At 45.4% G+C, this 22,399-nt stretch overlaps 1 long non-coding RNA gene across 1 annotated transcript; it reads right to left on the bottom strand.

Annotated features, from left to right (window-relative positions):
- Positions 1-21,447: 21,447 nt before the first annotated feature.
- LOC125508325 (uncharacterized) lies at positions 21,448-22,170 on the bottom strand. The gene is made up of 2 exons (XR_015604464.1): positions 21,749-22,170; positions 21,448-21,673 (listed from the first exon to the last, which is right to left on the bottom strand). It is a non-coding gene; the product is annotated as an uncharacterized LOC125508325 (long non-coding RNA).
- Between the last annotated feature and the right edge of the window lie 229 nt (positions 22,171-22,399).

Here is a 22,399-nt window from a genome sequence, read left to right as displayed (position 1 = left end):
TCATGTGATCTATCAATCATTTGGATGCATAAATATGCTGAGCTTGTGTATATATGAATCTTTTGAGTTGTTGATAGTGAATGTTGGCTATGAATATGAACGTGTCCTGTGAACTTGAGTTTGATATGAATGTTTACCTTTTCTGTTGTATTTGTGTGTGAACTTGTTAGTATGCCTACTGTGGGGTATAAAACGCAGGTCTCTTATAAAAGTAATGATGTGTCCAATTTATGTTTTCCCTTCTAACCACATTATATATATTTATATTATTACTATTATCGTATATTTTATAGAGACTTATATATACATTATAAAAACATCCCATGTGTTATTAACTTATAAAAGTAAATGTTTAATGGAAGTTGGCAAGGAAAATCCTGGTGATTGCGTACAAAAGCTTGCGAAGATTTTAAGGACCAATTTAATAATAATGCGCTCATTTTTATTTTGAGCAATAACTCGCTAATTTCTTAATTATATATATATAATGTGCCTCTCCGGTTTATTCTTTGATATTAATTGCTCCTTCTAACATAACATTATATATATAACAAGCCCACCTAATACGTGTATTTCAAGGAAGTGCAAATGGGCTGGGGTTTCTTAGAAAATATAAATGAGCCTGATTGACGCGAAATTATTTGTTCATCCAGCCCAGCAAATGGACTGTACATTCTAGAAAACATGGGTTAAATATATGCCACATCTTTGCAGGCTGACATGTGGGCCAATAGGTCGAAGCCTACGCAGGGCGTTTTCAACTTGGTCAACAAATGATTGTGTCATCCACAGCCATTGGATTTATATCCAACGGCCGGCATGCACCTTCAATCTCTCGTCTTCTTCCTCCAGCATCGCCGGGACCGCCTGGTCCGGTCTCCAGCGGCTAGCGGCTCTGCTTAGCACGCATTGCTGCGAAGCGCTACCCCACCGCCGGCAAGGCTATCCCTCCACCCCTCGACACCTCCTGTTATTCTCCACAGACTACAGCCCCACGCCGCACCAGAACTAGTTATAACCCTTCTCCTCCACTCAATCCGCGACTCCACTGCCGCGTTTTCCCATCTCCGAGTCATTCCCGTCTGGGGCCTCGCCATCGTCCACCGCCTTGCTGCGTTCGGTGCGGCATGGTCAACAAACGAGAGTCATCAGAAGAGGACTGTACGTGGAGAGCCTGACGGCTGGGACCCACGAGGTCCATGGTCGCATGATAACCCACAAGTATAGGGGATCGCAACAGTTTTCGATAAGTAAGAGTGTAGAACCCAACGAGGAGCTAAAGGTAGAACAAATATTCCCTCAAGTTCTATCGACCACCAATACAACTCTACGCACGCTTAACATTCGCTTTACCTAGAACAAGTATGAAACTAGAAGTACTTTGTAGGTGTTGTGGGATAGGTTTGCAAGATAATAAAGAGTACGTAAATAAAAAGTAGGGGCTTTTTAGATAAAGAACGATAAAGTAAATATAGCGAGTGTGGAAAAGTGGTGGTAGGAGTTGCGAAATTGTCCCTTAAGCAATTGACTACTTTACTAGACCGATAGCAAGTATTATGTGGGAGAGGCCACTGCTAGCATGTCATCCCTGACTTGGAATTCTATGCACTTATGATTGGAACTATTAGCAAGCATCCGCAACTACTAATGTTCATTAAGGTAAAACACAACCATAGCATTAAGATATATTGGCCCCCCTTCAATCCCGTATGCATCAATTTCTATGCTAGGTTGAAGCTTCTGTCACTCTTGCCCTCCAATACATAGTCCTGTCAACATACAAACTAACCCTAGGGTGTGATCCACGCGCGCAATCATATGATGGGCACAAAAGGACAGCAACATAACCACAAGCAAATTAAATCAATCATAGCAATTCATCAACCACCGATAGGACAACGAAAATCTACTCAGACATCATAGGATGGCAACACATCATTGGATAATAATATGAAGCATAAGACACCATGTTCAAGTAGAGGGTACAACGGGTTGCGGGAGAGTGGACCGCTGTAGATAGAGGGGGGAAGGTGATGGAGATGTTGGTGAAGATGGCGGAGGTGTTGGTGAAGATCGCGGTGATGATGATGATGATGGCCATGGCAGTGTTCCGGCGCCACCGGAGGAGAGGGGGAGAGAGGCCCCCTTCTTCCTTGACCTCCTCCCTAGATGGGAGAAGGGTTTCCCCTCTGGTCCTTGGCCTCCATGGCATGGGAGGGGTGAGAGCCCCTCCGAGATTGGATCTATCTCTCTGCTTCTCTCTGGTTCTGCATTCCCAGATTCTTCCCTTTCGCCATTTCTTATATTCCCGGAGATCCGTAACTCCGATTGGGCTGAAATTTTGACATGATCTCTATCCGGAAATTAGCTTTCTTGCGGCGAAAGAAGGGCACCAACCGCCTTATGGGGTGGCCATGAGGGTCAGGGGCGTGCCCCCCTACCTCGTGGGCCCCTCGAGCATCGTCTCGCGTGGATTCTTCTTCCCAAAAATCATATATATTCCAAAAAAATCTCCATCAGTTTTTATTCCGTTTGGACTCCGTTTGATATGGATATTCTGCGAAACAAAAAACATGCAACAAACAGGAACTCGCACTGGGCACTGGATCAATATGTTAGTCCCAAAAATAGTATAAAAAGTTGCCAAAAGTATATGAAAGTTGAATAATATTGGCATGGAACAATCAAAAATTATAGATACGATGGAGACGTATCAGCACCCCCAAGCTTAATTCCTGCTCGTCCTTGAGTAGGTAAATGATAAAAAATAATTTTTGATGTGGAATGCTACCTAGCATAATCTTGATCATATGTCTAATCATGGCATGAATATTAAGACAGGAATGATTCAAAGCAATAGTCTATCATTTGACATAAAAACAATAATACTTCAAGCCTACTAATAAAGCAAGCATGTCTTTTCAAAATAACATGGCCAAAGAAAGTTATCCCTACAAAATCATATAGTCTGGCTATGCTCCATCTTCACCACACAAAATATTCACATCATGCACAACCCCGATGACAAGCCAAGCAATTGTTTCATACTTTTGACGTTCTCAAACCTTTTCAACTTTCACGCAATACATGAGCGTGAGGCATGGACATAGCACTATAGGTGGAATAGAATATGATGGTGGAGAAGACAAAAAGGAGAAGATAGTCTCACATCAACTAGGCGTATCAACGGGCTATGGAGATGCCCATCAATAGATATCAATGTGAGTGAGTAGGGATTGCCATGCAACGGATGCACTAGAGCTATAAGTGTATGAAAGCTCTAACTGAAACTAAGTGGGTGTGCATCCAACTTGCTTGCTCATGAAGACCTCGGGCATTTGAGGAAGCCCATCATCGGAATATACAATCCAAGTTCTATAATGAAAATTCCCACTAGTATATGAAAGTGATAACTCAAGAGACTCTCTATATGAAGAACATGGTGCTACTTTGAAGCACAAGTGTGGTAAAAGGATAGTAACATTGCCCCTTTTTGTTTTTTTTCTTTTTTTTGCGGGCTTCTTTGCCCCCCCTTTTTTATTTAGGCTTCTTTGGCCTCTTTTTTTTGGGGCAATGCTCTAATAATGATGATCATCACACTTTTATTTACTTACAACTCAATATTACAACTCGATACTAGAACAAAGATATGACTCTATATGAATGCCTCTGGGGGTGTACCGGTATGTGCAATGATCTAGCGTAGCAATGACATCAAAAAACGGACAAGCCATGAAAACATCATGCTAGCTATCTTACGATCATGCAAAGCAATATGACAATGAATGCTCAAGTCATGTATATGATGATGATGGAAGTTGCATGGCAATATATCTCGGAATGGCTATGGAAATGCCATAATAGGTAGGTATGGTGGCTGTTTTGAGGAAGGTATATGGTGGGTTTATGGTACCGACGAAATTTGCGCGGTACTAGAGAGGCTAGCAATGGTGGAAGGGTGAGAATGCGTATAATCCATGGACTCAACATTAGTCATAAAGAACTCACATACTTATTGCAAAAATCTATTAGTCATTGAAACAAAGTACTACACGCATGCTCCTAGGGGGATAGATTGGTAGGAAAAGACCATCGCTCGTCCCCGACCACCACTCATAAGGAAGACAATAAATAAATAAATCATGCTCCGACTTCGTTACATAACGGTTCACCATACATGCATGCTACGGGAATCACAAACCTCAACACAAGTATTTCTACTAATCCACAACTACCCACTATCATGACTCTAATATCACCATCTTTATATCGCAAAACTATTGCAAGGAATCAAACATATCATATTCAGTGATCTACAAGTTTTATGTAGGATTTTATGACTAACCATGTGAATGACCAATTCCTGTCATCTCTCTAAATAGATATAAGTGAAGCAAGAGAGTTTAATTCTTTCTACAAAAGATATTCCCACACTCTAACAAATATAAGTGAAGCAAAAGAGCATTCTACAAATGGCGGTTGTCTATGTAAAGAGAAACAGGCGATCCAAACTTCAAATGATATAATTGAAGCACATGAAGCATTCTATAAAGCCATACTCAAAAGATATAAGTGAAGTGCAAAGAGCATTCTATAAATCAACCAAGGACTATCTCATACCAGCATGGTGAATAAAAGAAAAATGAAAACTAAATGCAAAAGACACTCCAAGATTGCACATATCGCATGAACTAAACGAATCCGAAAACATACTGATACTTGTTGAAGAAAGAGGGGATGCCTCCCCAGCATCCCCAAGCTTAGATGCTTGAGTCTCCTTGAATATTTACTTGGGGTGCCTCGTGCATCCCCAAGATTGAGCTCTTGCCTCTCTTCCTTCTTCTCACATCGAAACCTTCTCAATCATCGAACACTTCATCCACACAAAACTTCAACAGAAAACTCGGTAAGATCCGTTAGTATAATGAAGCAAATCACTACTCTAAGTACTGTTGCAAACCAATTCATTTTTTGTTTTTGCATTGTGTCTACTGTAATATAGATTTTACATGGCTTAATCCACTGATACAAATTGATAGTTTCATCAAAACAAGTAAATTATGCATCAAAAACAGAATCTGTCTAAAACAGAACAGTCTGTAATAATCTGAACATTCACCATACTTATGATACTTGAAAAATTCTACCAAAATTAGAAAAAATAAACAATTTGTATAGTAAGACAGTGAAAAAAGAATCAGAACCATTTGACATTCCAGCAAAAAATTTAAAATCGCGCACTACAGCCAAAGTTTTTGTCCTGCACCGTACAAACCATCAAGCAAATGTAAACATCCTAAAGGCAAACCTTGGCACATTATTTTTATAATACAATGGAATTGTACAAGGGGATAATTATTTTTGTTGAAACGTTTCTATAATCAAGATTCACAAAGTTGCCGTGAGCATGAACAAAGTTCAAGGAGCTCTCCCACTTCAACAGTGCTTGTCTTTCTCACTTTCACTTTCCTTTTTGAAAAGTTTTGGGTTCCCCTCTTTATTTTTGTTATTTTTAAACTATATGAAAGCACTAAACAGAAATAAATGACTCTCTAAAACTTCCGGGTTGTCTCCCTGGCAGCGCTTTCTTTAAAGCCATTAAGCTAGGCATATAGTGCTCAAGTAGTGAATCCACCCGGATCCCAAGGTATATCAAAGCCAATTTTAATTAACAATGATTTGTAATTTAGTGGTGAGCACAAAGTAACATATATCATGTAATGACGAAGTCTAACTCTCTTTCTATGCATCAGCATGTCATAAAAGAACAATTCATGCACACCTAGTAAAGGCCAATGCATGGTATAAACAGTTTCTTGCAATTTTATCATGTTGGAAACATAGAGAGGTGGAGATATAGTTCCTCTCTCATAATAATTGCAAGTAGGAGCAGCAAGCACATGCATATTATATTTATCGAAATCATCATGTGCAACGGTAAAAGGCAACCCATCAATATAATCTTTAATAAGTGCAAACTTCTCCGATATAGTATAGTTTGGAGAATTCAAAAAGATAATAGGACTATCATGCATGGGTGCAATAGCAACAATTTCATGTTTAACATAAGGAACTATAGCAAGTTCATCTCCATAAGCATAATTCATATTGGCGTCTTGGCCACAAGCATAGCAAGCATCATCAAAAAGGGATATTTCAAAAGAATCAACGGGATCATAATAGTCATCATAGCAATCATCCTTCGGTAAGCACGAAGGGGAATTAAACAATGTATGAGTTGAAGAGTTACTCTCATTAGAAGGTGGGCACGGGTGATCAATCCGCTCTTCCTCCTTTTGTTCTTCGCTCTCTTCCTCAATCTTTTTCATCCAATGAGCTTATAGTTTCATCAATTTCTTCTTCCACAGACTCCTGCAAAATATTAGTCTCTTCTTGGACAGCGGAGACTTTCTTAATAAGTGCATTAATTTCATAATTGTATTCATAATTCTCATAGCAATATTTGAGGATAGCTAAATTTTCAGATCTATAACAAGCATCATCAATATCATCAAACTCTTTAAACATAGATTCAATTTCATAAGCACCCATAAAAGCAACAAATTCTTCTATTTGTTCCACATAATAGTAATCATATATACCTCTAGCATAAGAAGCCAAGGTTTCATTATCATTATATCTGCATGAAAAGGGGAGGTGTGGAGAATTCATCCTAGAGCAACAAGTATAATCATATTTCGAGCATAGTTGTCTAGCATACCATTTCAATATATAAATTTGATCCCATAATAGTTTCCCTTTTTGTGTCAAGCGATAATCCCTAAAGTATTCACGTTGATCCAACGTTACTCCCATTACATAATTACATGGGGTTTTCTCAGGATTATTAAAGTAGTACATAATATCTTTCACATAACCAGCATCGAGGGTTTTATGAGGTTCCCCATCTCCATGAGTAGCAAGTATACCTAATGTTTTTGGTATTTCATGTTCCATATCCATAATTAAAGATAGAGAATAACTAAGAACAGCAAATAAAAATTACTTAGTGATAAAGCAAACAAGCACACACGAGAATATTCATCCCACGCTATTGCTCCCCAGCAACGGCGCCAGAAAAAGGTCTTGATAACCCACAAGTATAGGGGATCCCAACAGTTTTCGATAAGTAAGAGTGTAGAACCCAACGAGGAGCTAAAGGTAGAAAAAATATTCCCTAAAGTTCTATCGACCACCGATACAACTCTACGCACGCTTAACGTTCGCTTTACCTAGAACAAGTATGAAACTAGAAGTACTTTGTAGGTGTTGTTGGATAGGTTTGCAAGATAATAAAGAGTACGTAAATAAAAAGTAGGGGCTGTTTAGATAAATAATGATAAAGTAAATATAGCGAGTGTGGTAAAGTGGTGGTAGGAGTTGCAAAATTGTTCCTTAAGCAATTGACTACTTTACTAGACCGATAGCAAGTATTATGTGGGAGAGGCCACTGCTAGCATGTCATCCCTGACTTGGAATTCTATGCACTTATGATTGGAACTATTAGCAAGCATCCGCAACTACTAATGTTCATTAAGGTAAAACCCAACCATAGCATTAAGATATATTGGTCCCCCTTCAATCCCGTATGCATCAATTTCTATGCTAGGTTGAAGCTTCTGTCACTCTTGCCCTCCAATACATAGTCCTATCAACATACAAACTAACCCTAGTGTGTGATCCACGCACGCAATCATATGATGGGCACCAAAGGACAACAACATAACCACAAGCAAATTAAATCAATCATAGCAATTCATCAATCACCGATAGGACAACGAAAATCCACTCACACATCATAGGATGGCAACACATCATTGGATAATAATATGAAGCATAAATCACCATGTTCAAGTAGAGGGTACAGCGGGTTGCGGGAGAGTGGACCGCTGTAGATAGAGGGGGGAAGGTGATGGAGATGTTGGTGAAGATGGCAGAGGTGTTGGTGAAGATCGCAGTGATGATGATGATGGCCACGGCGGCGTTTCGGCACCACCGGAGGAGAGGGGGAGAGGGCCCCCCTTCTTCCTCTTCTTCCTTGACCTCCTCCCTAGATGGGAGAAGGGTTTCCTCTCTGGTCCTTGGCCTCCATGGCATGGGAGGGGCGAGAGCCCCTCCGAGATTGGATCTATCTCTCTGTTTCTCTCTGGTTCTGCGTTCCCAGATTCTTCCCTTTCACCGTTTCTTATATTCCCGGAGATCCGTAACTCCGATTGGGCTGAAATTTTGACACGGTCTCTATCCGGAAATTAGATTTCTTGCGGCGAAAGAAGGGCACCAACCGCCTTATGGGGTGGCCACGAGGGTCAGGGGCGTGCCCCCCTACCTCTTGGGCCCCTCGAGCATCGTCTCGCGTGGATTCTTCTTCCCAAAAATCATATATATTCCAAAAAAAATCTCCGTCAGTTTTTATTCCGTTTGGACTCCGTTTGATATGGATATTCTGCGAAACAAAAAACATGCAACAAACAGGAACTGGCACTGGGCACTGGATCAATATGTTAGTCCCAAAAATAGTATAAAAAGTTGCCAAAAGTATATGAAAGTTGAATAATATTGGCATGGAACAATAAAAAATTATAGATACGACGGAGACGTATCATCACACGCAAGGAAAGTTCCTCCTTATTAAGCTGAAAAAATGTTTCCTCCACCTGACAGCTGGGACCCACCGGTTGTATCTTCGCACGGAAGTAAGTGCCTCCTTGTTTTGCGAAAAAATATTCATCCCGTTGACAGCTGGGACCTGTCAGATTTGGTGACTAACTTGTGGGCCTACTAAGCGGACATGTACGCACGGCTTCGTCAACTTAATCAACAAATGATTCTAGCAGCTGGACCGTTGGATGTTAATCCAACAGCCGTGCTCCTTCTTCAACCTCTGTTCTTGCTCCTGTCTCCCGTGGGCGGCACCGCTGCTGTGCTGCCGCGCACCCAAACCAGTGAAGTTTCCCACTCCTCTCCATATGCGACTCCACTGCCCCGTCTTCCCCATCTCCGGGTTGTTCCAGTGTGGGTGCACTCGGCATGATGTGGTCAACGTGGTCAACAACCGAGAGTCATCGGAAGATGACTGTACGCGAGAGGCTGACAGTGGGGACGCACCACGCCCATGGACGCATGCATGCAACGGAATGTGGCGAGGTCAACGTGGTCAAGGAACGACTTCCATCAGAAGTATACTGTACGTGGAGAGTCTCAGCTGGGTCCACGGCCGCAGCAAGTAAGTGCCTCCTTATTACACGGAAAATAATGATTCCTCCAACTGACAGCAGGGACCCACTGGACGGGCCACCGTATTTTGCAAAAAAACGTATGCCCCCTGACTGCTGGGACCCACCTGACGGGCCACCGTATTTCGCAAAAAAACGTTCCCCCCGCTGTCAGCTCGGACCCACCGGAAGTGCCTCCTTATTACACAAAAAAAAATGAATACTCCCCCGGCTAGCTGGGACCCACCTTGGTGGGAGGCTGACATGTGGGCCTACTAAGTTGACGGGGACGAAGGGCTTTGTCAACTTAGTCAATATGAACGATTCTAGCTCTAGTGACCGTACGATGTCCATCCAACAGCCGTAGTGCTTCTTCAACCTCTGGTCTTCTTGCTCCAGCCGCCCAAAGCAGCGCCGGTCGTGCCGCATGCTCCTGCCTCCCGTGGCCGGCTGTGCCGCCGCAGAGGCCTCACCGCCCCCTACTATTCCCACCGCTGGCCAGGCCCTGCGGCGATGGCAGCCTCACACCGCAGCCGAACTAGTGAACCCTCGTACTCCTCTCCGCGCGGGCTTCCACTGCCGCGTCTTCCCCGGATCCGCGTCGTCCCCTTCCTAGGCCTCGTCGTCGTCCACCGCCGTGGTTCTCTCCGCGTGGCATGGTCAACATGGTTAAGGAACGACTTCCATTGGAAGAGTACTGTACGTGGAGAGGCTGACAGTTGGGTCCATGGCCACAACCCAGTTTTTTTGTGATTTGCCAAGTAAGTCGCTTTGTCAGGCCTGTTGGGCTGCAAATCTTTCAAGACGAGGAGAGCTTTCATTCGGCTGGCCAAGAAAATGGCCCATCAGTAATGAGAAATGGGCTGTACATTTTTAGAACACATCAAACCGACAATTAGTTTCAAATATCTTTTTTTTCATTTCGAGATTTTAAATTACATTAATTTTTATGCGTGGAGAATTTGTTGGATTTTATATTGATATACATTTATTTTTAAAATCAGTTTGAATGTGAGTCAAAATTTCGGGATTAAAAACAGTTCGGACCGCACCGAAATATGCAAAATTTCATATAATGTTTTAACCGTGGCCACAATATGGGCTGTAATGCTAACAAAAAGAATATGGGCTCTAAAAAAACCTTAATAATTAGCAAATGGGATGTAAATTATTAGAAATAATGGCAGATGGGTTGTATACTGTTTTCCACAGATTTGAGGCTTTACTAAAAAAAAGGTTGACGCACAAGCAGTGACTGTTGGATGGCCATCCAACGGCCGTCGTGCTTCTTCAATCTCTGCTCTTCCTTCTCTGACCGCTCAAACAAGCGCTGGCGGAACTGCGTGCTCCCCCTCCCCGCGGCCCACTCTGCTGCCGCGCAGGCCTCACCGCCCCACCGTACTCCCATCGGTAGCCTAGCCATCCCTCTACTCACCCACACCTGCTGTTATTCTCCGGCGACGGCAGACGAACCAATAAACCCTCGTACAGTCGTACTCCCCTCCACGTGGGAAACAACTGCCGAGTCTTCCCTACCTCCATGCCGTTCCCTTCCTAGTCCTCGTCGTCGTCCACCACCCTGGTGCTCTCGGCGCGGTCTGGTCAACATGGTCAACGACCGACATGCATCTGAAGTGGACTGTACGTGGAAAGGCCGACAGCTGGGTCCACGGCCGCACGCAAGGAAATGCCTCCTTATTACGCGCAAAATAATGATTCCTCCACCTGACATCAGGGACCCACCGAAAGGGCCTTTGTATTTCGCAAAAAAAAAACGTTACCGCCGCTGACAGCTCGGACCCACCAGCTATATCTTCGCACGCAAGGAAGTGCCTCCTTATTACGCACAAAAAAATGAATACTCCCCCTGTTAGCTGGGACCCAGTATAGTGGCAGGCTGACTTGTGGGCCTACTAAGTTGACGGGGACGGAGGTCTTTTTCAACTTAGTCAATATGCACGATTCTAGCTCTAGTGACCGTACGATGTCCATCCAACGGCCGCAGTGCTTCTTCAACCTCTGGTCTTCTTGCTCCAGCCGCCCAAACCAGCGCGTGTCATGCCTCATGCTCCTGCCTCCCGTGGCCGACTGCGATGCGGCGGAGGCCTCACCGCCCCCTACTACTCCCACCGTTGGCCAGGCCATCCCTCTACTCACCCACACCCCCTGTTATTCTGCGGCGACGGCAGCCTCACACCGCAGCGAACCAGTGAACCCTCGTACTCCTCTACGCGTGGGCATCCACTATCGCGTCTTCCTCGGCTCCGCGTCAGCCCCTTCCCAGGCCTCGCCATCTTCCACCGCCCTGGTGCTCTCGGTGCGGCGTGGTCAACGTGGTCAAGGAACGGCTTCCATCGGACGTGGACTGTACGTGGAGAGGCTGACAGCTGGGTCCATGGCCGCAGCAAGGAAGTGCCTCCTTATTACGTGCAAAATAATTATTCCTCCACCTAACAGCGGGGACTCATCGGACGGGCCACCGTATTTCATGAAAAAAACATTTGCCCCTGACTGCTGGGACCCACCAGCTACATCTTCGCATGCAAGGAAGTGCGTCCGGGCAAAAAAAAACGATTCGCCCCCCTGACTGATGGGACCCACCAGCTACATCTTTGCAGGCAAGGAAGTGCCTGACAGTCGGGACCCACCTGGTCGAAGTGTACGTAGCGTTGTCATTCTGGTCGCGAACATGTACGTACATATATACTGGTGAATGTAGAGGCGTGCACGTAGCATGTACACGTACGTACAGGGGCCAGGGTGCAAGAAAGAAAATACGGCCACATACGTGTACATACGGGCGGGGTCTCGAACGCCTACTCGCACATACGTACGGCCAGGGCTCGTGTACATGGCTGGGTCGGAACGGAGAAACAACGTCGTCGTCGTGTTCATGGGGAGGCAACGGAATGCGTCGTGTTCGTGGGGAGGCAATGGAATGCGTCGTGTTCATGGGGAGGCAACGGAATGCGTCGTGTTCATGGGGAGGCAACGAAATGCGTCGTGTTCATCGGGAGGCAATGGAACGCGTGGGAGCTAACCGCCTGGGTTGGAACGGAATGCGTGGTTGTGTTCATCGGGAGGGCTTGGACGGAACATGCGATGGAAACGAGGCCTGGCGAACCGCACAACAGAGAAAACGGACCTCCTACGTTCAGAACGGGGTCCTGTTGATCGGGAGGGGTGTGGCATACCGCAAAACGGAGGAAACAGACCTCCTACGGTCGAAACGGGGGTCCTATTGATCGGGAGGGGTGTGGCGTACCGCAAAACGGAGGAAACAAACCTCCTACGGTTGAAACGGGGGTCCTGTTGATCGGGAGGGGTGTGGCGCACCGCAAAACGGACGAAACGGACCTCCTACGGTCGAAACGGGGGTCCTGTTGATTGGGAGGGGTGTGGTGTACCACAAAACGGATGAAACGGACCTCCTACGGTCGAAACGGGGGTCCTGTTCATTGGGAGGGGTGTGGCGTACCGCAAAATGGGACTCCACGGGATACTGTTCATCTCCACCGTCGACCTCCTCCAGCCTCCACGGGCTACCGTCGACCTCCTCGAGCCTCCACGGGCTCCTGTTCATCCAGCCTCCACCGCGCGCTACTCCACCGGCTACTGTTCAACCACCCCTCCACGGGCACCCCTCCACCGTCTACTGTTCATCCAGCCCTCCACACCTAGGGTCCTATTCAACCACCCCTCCATGGGCACCCCTCCACCGTCTGCTATTCATCCAGCCCTCCACCATACCATGGAGTCCTGTTCATCCAGAGGCAATGCCATCACTCACTGTTCATCCAACCCCCCCCCCCCCCGGCAACGCTCACTGTTCATCCCAGAGGCAGCATCGATCGGCTTCAGTTAGCAGCAGTAGTGAAGGAACCACTCGATCGGGTTCAGTTAACAGCCATCGATCGATCGCTCGAGTTCAGTAACGCGTAGCCTGCAGTGCAATCGCTCGGGTTCAGTTAGAGCCCAACGCCTCGCTCGGGTTCAGTTAGAGCCAACGCCTCGCACACACGCGCGTACGTGTACGAGAGAAACGCGCATCGCTCGGCCCCGACCTCCCACCGTAACCGGGAACTCCCCGAAATTTTCCTCGCCCTCGCTTCTACCACGGTTTTTTCCGTCATGGACGACCCAAAGAATGTCATGCGGCTGCGTCTCCGGCCCGCCCAGGACGAAAAGCCCATTTTTTGTCATGATTTTTTGTCATAGAAGTAGGAGCCCACCACATCTATGATGATACCGGGTTTTGTCACAATTATCGTCATAGAAGTGTCATATGTATGACAAATTTTTTTTTCGTTCGGCCCAAAATGTCACGGATGTGTCTTTTTTTTGTAGTGCAACACGCAGACGTTGTCCACCGGCTGGCTGCCTAGAGCCAAACAAGACACAAAAGCCAGTAACAGATTTCAGGGGAACCGCCTTGCCACCAACATAGTCATCATCCCAGAGAGTAGAGCAATGACGCTGCCACCAAACACCTTGCCATGAGGCCACAACCCACCCTTCCCTTGAATGATGCCTCCAAGGAGGACTGAGATGCCACTGTGCCACCGCCATTCGGCAAGCTAGCTAGGACAAGGCTCTCACTCAGGGTCATGGGGGAGGAAGAAGGGGACGGACGAGGAAGCACAACACACCCTTAGGTTGGTGATCGGCAACGGATCGCCTCATAATCGGGGTCGATGCGAGGTTGACCAGGGATTTCCCCCAATCTAGGGCGTACACCCCCCCCCCCCCCATGTCCCAGATGTGGCGGCCCGGAAGAGCAGCGACTAGATCAGCGAGGGAGGACCATAGTGATGGAGAGGAGACTGGGAAGGAGAGTAATCGAGGTCGGCAACACATCCTGCAGTAGCGATGAGCCCTCATCGCCCACACAACCAGTAGGGACGACCAACACCAGTGGCACCATCTGCCTAACCGCCCTCACTAATCAGGGCCGGCCTCCCTCAGGATCTGAAGCCTCCGGCAGCACAAAGCAGTGGAGCCTCACCGCCACCTTCACTAGTAGACGCGTAGTAGCACTGGCGAGCGCCTCAGGTGGTGGAGGGGACGGGAGGGGGAGTGGTGCCTCTGGGTCTAGGGTTCGGTCACTCTCGTCTGCCCATGGGAGAGACACGAGAGCCAGGTCCCCCCTAACTTGCCTTCTAGAATACGGAAGGTGCCCAGTCCAATAAAAAGAGTGCACAATATGACCATGGAAGGTTTGCACAATGAAAAATAAAGGTTCTTGTGTCATTATAACCATACGAGGACACTAGACCATCGCGAGAGGTATAATTTGTGCGAGCTTAGCCACGACAAGTGTTGGCACCAATATTAAATCCTAATATGTCTATATCTAGACCAAACACACACACGCACAGAGGGGGGGTGAGAGTTGGGAGTTCTAGGTATAAAAGGTGTCACTCCAATATAAAGAGCACACACATATGCTTATGCAAGGTTTGGGCAATGAAAAATCAAGCTTATTGTGTCATTATATAAATTTTGTGTTTCACTTACACATTTTAGTTCGTAATTTTTGTTTCCTCTTATGCCAACTCTATCAACTTATATTTCAAGTGGCCTTAACCATAACAAGTGTTGGTGGTTAAATCCTAGTCCGTCTATCTCTAGACCAACACACACATACGCGCGCGCACACACAAAGAGAGAGACATGGGATACAGACGTGGAAAGAGATAAATGTCTGGAGTTCTAGGTATAAAAGATCCTCGCTCCAATAAAAAGAGTGCACATACATGTCATTGCAAGGTTCGGGCAATGTCAAATAAAGGTTCTCGTGTCATTATAGAGATGCAAGGATATTAAAACACTGTGAGGGGTATAACTTGCATATTTCACTTACACTCATAATTGTTCTTTTCTCTTATGCCAATTCTACCAACTTATATTTCTAACGGCCTTAACGACATCATGTGTTGATGCCTAATCCTATTAGGTGGCCATATGGGTGGTGCCTACACCGTGGATTGTACTTAAAAAATAAAGGATCCACATAAAAGGTTAAAAGAGTGTAGAGACCATATGAACGGTGTCTATTCATGTGGTTTAAAATTAGCGATGTCGTGATGGGGAGTGTCCTCCATGTATAGGATGGTGTGAACTGGTTTCTTAGTGCACTGCGACATATCGCGGCATGCTATGTATGTTCTGAGTGTGAGGAATTGGGGGAGTTGTTAATTAAAGTGATAAAGAGAGGTGGTAAGAGAGATCTTGGGAATTTATTTCCGAAAGGGGTGAAAAGAGCGCGACAACAATATGGTGTTGCCCGATCATGTTTCAAAGTGCTCAACGTCATCACAAAAAGAGTCCAATATGCTATATCATGTGTACAAAAGCAGAATAATGCGTTTGCGTGAACTGAGGAAAGATCGGCAGGGCTGTGCTCGTAGACTATCCGTGACCACAAGTAAAATGTCGATCGCTTGTGAGCGCGCAGAGGAACTCAAGCAAATGTCAGAGCTACCTTTCTCTTGTACCAGGCATGCATGTATGCTTATTTAGGAAGCATGCATGCATTTTTGTCCAGTGGCCTCGGCCATGCAAAGAGAAAGGGGGAATTGACCAGTTGAATTTGGACGTGGTTGTAAGGGCATCTTCAACGCTGACCCCAAACCACTTGTATACATATACACGAAGCTTTTCAGATCCGCATGTCATCCAACGCCAACCCCCCATCGGTACGTTGGGCGGTCCCTACGCAATTTTCCCATAAATTAGAACCAAACGAGGGGCCTTTGCGAGAGTCTTGACACGAGCCACCTAGGACTCGGATACCCCCGGACCACCCAAAACTGTGGGTGAGCCAACGCTTTTGTAGTTGGTCACACTATTTCCGCGGCAAAATCCTCCACTTCCTTGTTTCATCCTGCCGCACCCACCCAGTTGGCCCTTTTTCACCGCCGTCGATGCATGACTCACAGGAGAAGCTACCGAAGACGATTATGGTGGAGGATCCGGCGATCACACGATACTAGAAGGTCAACTTGAAGACACGGCAAAATCTCCTCCTCGAAGCGAAGGAAAAGGGTATGCCGCGCAAGCAACAGAAGGTCGATGAAGGCGGAGGTGAAGGTCGTGGAGGTGAACGTGGAGGCAATGGTCGTGGTGGAGGTGGCGGACATGGTCCCCTGCTATTGTTGCCGACCATGCAGACACTACCATGACTGGAGCATTATAAGGCTTTATACTACTATGCCTCTAAGCATCTCGGAAGGCAATCCCTGGCATCTGCCGGTGGGAAAACCACACTCTAGGTCTCTCCACTCCACTCTTAGTCCCCTCCCCTTGCTATCTATGGTTAGCGACGACAACAGTGCAGTGTCGGGTGGTGGATCCGGAGACGACGACAATGAGGAGGATGCCCTCCGCATCATGTTGCGTCGGTCGTGGTTGGACCAGGGTGGCAGAGAGAGAGAGAGAGAGACGGACTATCACGTGGAGAGCGTGAGGCTGGGATTATATGGATTGTTGGAAGTGGCGGTGGACCATCAAAGGGAGTTGCTCGACCAAGGTGGTGCCTTGAGAGGTATAAGATTCATGATATGAAAGGTGTCTGGTCTAATAAAGAGAGTGCACACATACAATTGTGTATAGGGTTTGGGCAATAGAAAATGAAAGTTCTCGTGCCATTGTAACAATACGATGATACTGGTCTACAGTAAGGGGTATAGCTTGCATGTTCAACTTCCTTTTGTTTGTTCATAAAATGTTTGTTTTGCTGCCTATATTAAATCATAATCCACCTATTCCTATACCAACACACACACACACACACTTGAAAGAGATAGAGATCAACACACACATAAATAAAATAGAGAGAGAAACAAAATATTCACATGGAGAGCGTGAGGTTGTGATTATATGGATTGTCGGGAGTGGAAGCAAACCATCAGAGGGAGTTGGTTGGCTAGGTTGGTGCCTCGAGAGGTATAACATTCATGATATGAAAGGTTCCTAGTCCAATAGAAAGAGTGCACACTTACGATTGTGCATGGTTTGGGCAATGGAAAATGAAAGTTCTCGTGTCATTATAACGATGTGAGGACACTGGTCTATAGTAAGGGGTATAACTTGCATGTCCAACTTACATCTATTTGTTCATAATTATTTGTTTTGGTGCCATGATAAAATCATAATTCTCCTATTCTTGTACCGACACACACAAACGTAAAAGAGATAGAGAGAGAAATCAACACACCCATAGATAGAGAGAGAGATGGAATATTCACGTGGAGAGCGTGAGGTTGTGATTATATGGATTGTCGGGAGTGGCAGCGAACCATCAGAGGGAGTTGGTTGGCTAGGTTGGTGCCTCGAGAGGTATAACATTCATGATATGAAAGGTTCCTAGTCCAATAGAAAGAGTGCACACTTACGATTGTGCATGGTTTGGGCAATGGAAAATGAAAATTCTCGTGTCATTATAACGATGTGAGGACACTGGTCTATAGTAAGGGGTATAACTTGCATGTCCAACTTACATCTATTTGTTCATAATTATTTGTTTTGGTGCCATGATAAAATCATAATTCTCCTATTCTTGTACCGACACACACACACACAAACGTAAAAGAGATAGAGAGAGAAATCAACACACCCATAGAGAGAGAGATGGAATATTCACGTGGAGAGCGTGAGGTTGGGATTATATCGATTGTTGGGAGTGGCGGTGGACCATCAGAGGGAGTTGCTCAACCAAGGTGGTGCCTCGATGTGTATAACGTTGATGGTATAAAAGGTGCCCGGTCCAATAAAGAGAGTGCATGCATACGATGGTGCAATGTTTGGGCAATGGAAAATGGAAGTTCTCATGTCATTATAACGATACGAGGATACTAGTCTACAATAAGGGGTATAACTTTCATGTTGAACTTCCATATGTTTGTTCATATATGTTTGTTTTGGTGCCTATATTAAATCATAATCCGCCTATCCCATGACCAACACACACGGAGAGAGATAGGATATACATGTGGAGAGAGATCCAGGTTGGGGTATATGGATTGTCAAGAGCAACGAAGAACCGTCAGAGAGAGTTGCTTGAGTAGGGTGGTTCCTTGAGGGGGATCATGGTATAAAAGGTGTCTGGTTCAATAAAACACGAATGCACATGATATAAAAGGTGCCCGGTCCAACAAAAAGAGTGCAGACATATGGTTGTGCAAGGTTTGTTAATGGAAAATAAAGGTTCCCACGTCTTTATAACAATACGAGGATACTGGATCATCATTAGGGGTATAACATACATGTTTCACTTACATTTATCCATTCATAATTTTGTTTCCTCTTATACCCTAAGGGGTATATTCGAGTAAGCTTAACCACTTCAAGTGTTGTTGCCTAGATTAAATCCTAATACATCTATCACTAAGCACACACACACACATACACACACAGAGAGAGAGAGAGAGTATGGATGGTCGAGGGGCACGGCGGAACGTGGGAGGAACGTTGGAGGGAGCTGCTCGACCAGGCGGGTTCAAATAACGTTGGGGGTGAAAATGTGGTACCACAAACTTGGACCATGAACATGCTTGCTTCAGTGAGAGATGATGTATATTCAGGTACGTACATGATGTTTGGTTTCCTATATCTTATTAGTATCGTCGGACGCGTAGCAATGGGTAATGTACTTACAGAGATATGCGCTCACGAGGTCAAAGCTGGTAGGATGCAGTTGGGCAATGAAAGAAGCATGTGCTCTGCCACACAACCATTTGACCGTCTTGCACCAGACCACTATGAAGCCATACGAAGCCATTCTCTTTGACCATCTTGCACTAGCCACTGTGGAGCTATACGCATAGCTAGTACAGCCATAGCAAGGAGGTATGACAGACTGCTCCAAGCAAAATCACAGAACCCCAAAACTTCCATCGTAGTACTCGTTAATGTTGCCTGATTTCTAGAGGACTAAATGTGTAGGGAGCTAAGGTATTGTAGGTTCTAGACTTCTGTTTCATACCACATTGGCATGTTTTGCCGATATGAATACTCAAACCTAAATGAAGAAAAAACTGTCGTAGCGGCCCTGACCGCTCTAGTCTTCTTACTTCATTAGGTATCAAATGCAGGTACCGTAGGTGCTGCTGCTGCTGCCTTTAAAAACTTGCAAGCAATCTCTGCCTCAATCACAACAATCTTCAAGCAACAAAACTCCTTCCATGCCAACTAGCCAATACACATCGAAAGGGAGTTTTTGTACATGCCGACTGAGTCCTGTGTGATTGAGCTAATGTATCGTGAGTGATGCGTGCTGCCCAGCCGCTTCTACCCTCATGTGTATTGAGCGCACGCGATGGATGAGGGGGGTCGTCTGCGGTCTACCGCACTCACCGCAGGCCACGACGCGGACCTTGAGGAGGTGAAGCAAGCAATAATCAGTGGGAGAGCAAATGCTTCCAGATACTCCCTTACGTTCATAAATATTTGTTGTTTTAAAGATTTCAACAAGTAACTACATACGGAGCAAAATGAGTGAATCTACACTCTAAAATATATCTATATACATCCGTATATGATAGTTCATTTGGAATCTCTAAAAAGACAAATATTTAGGAATGGAGGAAAGTACAACCTTCTGAATGTAACCCCACTCAAAATAACTCATTCCAGAACAGATTACAAACATAGATGTGCTGCACATTACAGGGTGAAACTTTGACGCACCATGAGAAATAAGCAACAAGCTCAAGAAAAAGATACACAATAGAACTCCCATACAGGGCTTTCTGGCAACAACCATGGGATGCATCTTCCTATACTTTCTGGCAACAACCATGGGATGCATCTTCCTATAGTTTCAGACACCATCGTTATGCTTTTGGGATGCACATTGTTAATCTAATACAACATCGTCATGGGGGCACTACAGCAGAAGAGTTGAAAACGTACTCGACCTAACATATAGAATGAAACATAGGCGAACCATAAGACAAATAGACATGCACACACAACGGAGATGTGATTGAAGCTGATCACTGATCAAAGGCCTTTTAACTTCATGCATTTCATACCATTTGCATTTCCCATGCTTCAAAAGAAAAATACAAAAAATAAAAACAATAAGAATCAACAAAGTAGGAGGCATGCTTTTATCTTCACTGCAGAGCTAACGGTTGAATCACAAATGTCCAGAAAATAAAAGTATCCATAAATTACACAAATATTGCAGGATATTTCCAAACACAAATATTAGATTCATATAAGGAAATTGTTGCAATGAGAAATATCGGCCTAAGTAAGACATTGCAGATAGGCTTCCTGTAGATCTCCTCTAAAATGGATAGGAAGATTTTCAATAAGTATTACAACACAGGGCAAGCTTAACCAATACCTTATTGAACTAGTTTAACCACTACTTTAACTTGCATTTTTTGTTCTATCATGCCAACAGGGGAAATTGAGCAAAACAGGTCATGGATGAATTTGACTTGCATCAGTCAAAGCCTGACCAATGAAATTTATTTTTCAATCTAACTTCCGCTTCACTCACACTCCTTTTCTACTGATATTAAATCTTCATCATCAGTTTTAGCTTTTATTCATTCTCTTTTGTGCTACGTGTCATCCACGAGCCCTTTCAGGGGTAGTACTGCTAATCATCCATGTCAGACAAAAGTAGCATGTAGTTAGAAAAGAAGTGCTGCTAATACAAGTTCACATCGCTAAATTCCATGATCCATCTCAAATCAGAAATTCAAATGTACATTCCTGGTCAGGGATGGAGATCACGCCAGAAATATCACAACTCGAAGGAGCAGCAACAACAACCTAAATCATACTAGTAGTACTCCCATTAAAGAAATACAAGAGCATTTATATCACTACTTTAGTAATCTAAACGCTCTTATATTTCTTTAGGAGGGAATACTTGTGAACACTTATGCGCAAGTGCGAACCCTCTTGGATGATCTACTCGTATCACAGAGCCTCAGCCCAGTACACATCCCGGGCAGCGTCGGCATTGCTGTGGTCGACGACGTCGACGCCACGGGGCCATGGTCCTGCGGGAAATGGGATGCCGACGCAGCGCAGGACACAACGGAGGCGGACTGGGTGCAGTCGGCAGTGAGGGCACGCAGCGCGGTGGCGGAATGAGCAGCGGCCACTGTGAAGTCCAAACTCATGGCCCATCTGTTAGACAACAAAATTACGTGCAAGATTTGAAAAGGGAAAGCAAACTAAATTATACAAACAAAATTATGTGGAAATATTGGAAAATTGAAAGCCATGATAATTTGTTGTGCAGTTGACGTGCATTCTGTATCTCAACAATAGTGTATTTGCAAACTAAAGGCCAAGAAAGAATAAATTGTTTCCTTTTGATAAGTCTGACACTTCCTTCTCAGTTGTCATTGACGCAAGGTCTGAGCTTGTTAAATAATGCATGACGGAATCTCCAAGGCCCATTGCTTGCAGTAAAGTCCATGTCAGACTCCCTGGAAAATGCATCTCTAGCTTTTCAAATCGGAGCACTTGAACGAGCTGAGTACGAGGAGTAGGCCAAATGGCACCTTACGGCCAAGATCTCCCTCGACGGCACACGGGCCTCCCCGCACCACTTACACCACGGCAAAGAGGGGAGAGGATCATGGCTTGGGGAGCACCACGATGGGGGCGGGAGATGGTTCGCCAGTATCTCGCTGGTATTTGTGCAGCATAAGATGGAGGTAGCCCTTTGGGGAGCACCACGATGGGGGCGGGAGAGGGTTTTAGCGGCGCGGCTCGCTGGGAAAGGGGGAGCTGGCTCGCCATGGAGGGGGGAGGGGAGAGGATTTGGGCGGCGGGATCTAGATCGGGATGGAGAAGAAGGAGAGAGATTTTTTTTATGGCAGAAGGAGAGAGATAAACGAGTGGAAATGGCCCAGCCCACACCATGAGCATAGAACGGCTGAAAAAAGGAGCTATTCAAAAAAGAAAAAAAAACAAGTCTGAATTTTTCGTCTCGTATCTGGAACCGTTCATGGGCCAAGAACCTTTGCACGTAGGGCGAGGACTGCGTGGCGCAGCCTACTACTAAGCCTACTGGGCTAATGAGAGGGGACCGTGGACCGCTTTGCTGTATATGTGGAAATTAAGGGACCAACTCGTTAACAAGCGCTCCTACGGAAGCCTTGCAACGATCTGCGCCACTTAACGCGCTCTTAGTCATTCGTCACGTGTCG

The sequence above is a fragment of the Triticum urartu genome, chromosome 5A (assembly GCF_056163025.1).
Source record: "Triticum urartu cultivar PI428250 chromosome 5A, HENAU_Tu73, whole genome shotgun sequence".
NCBI classification, from domain to species: domain Eukaryota; kingdom Viridiplantae; phylum Streptophyta; class Magnoliopsida; order Poales; family Poaceae; genus Triticum; species Triticum urartu.
The sequence above is the reverse complement of the archived record's forward strand: the minus strand, read 5'-3'. Positions and strand labels throughout refer to the sequence as shown.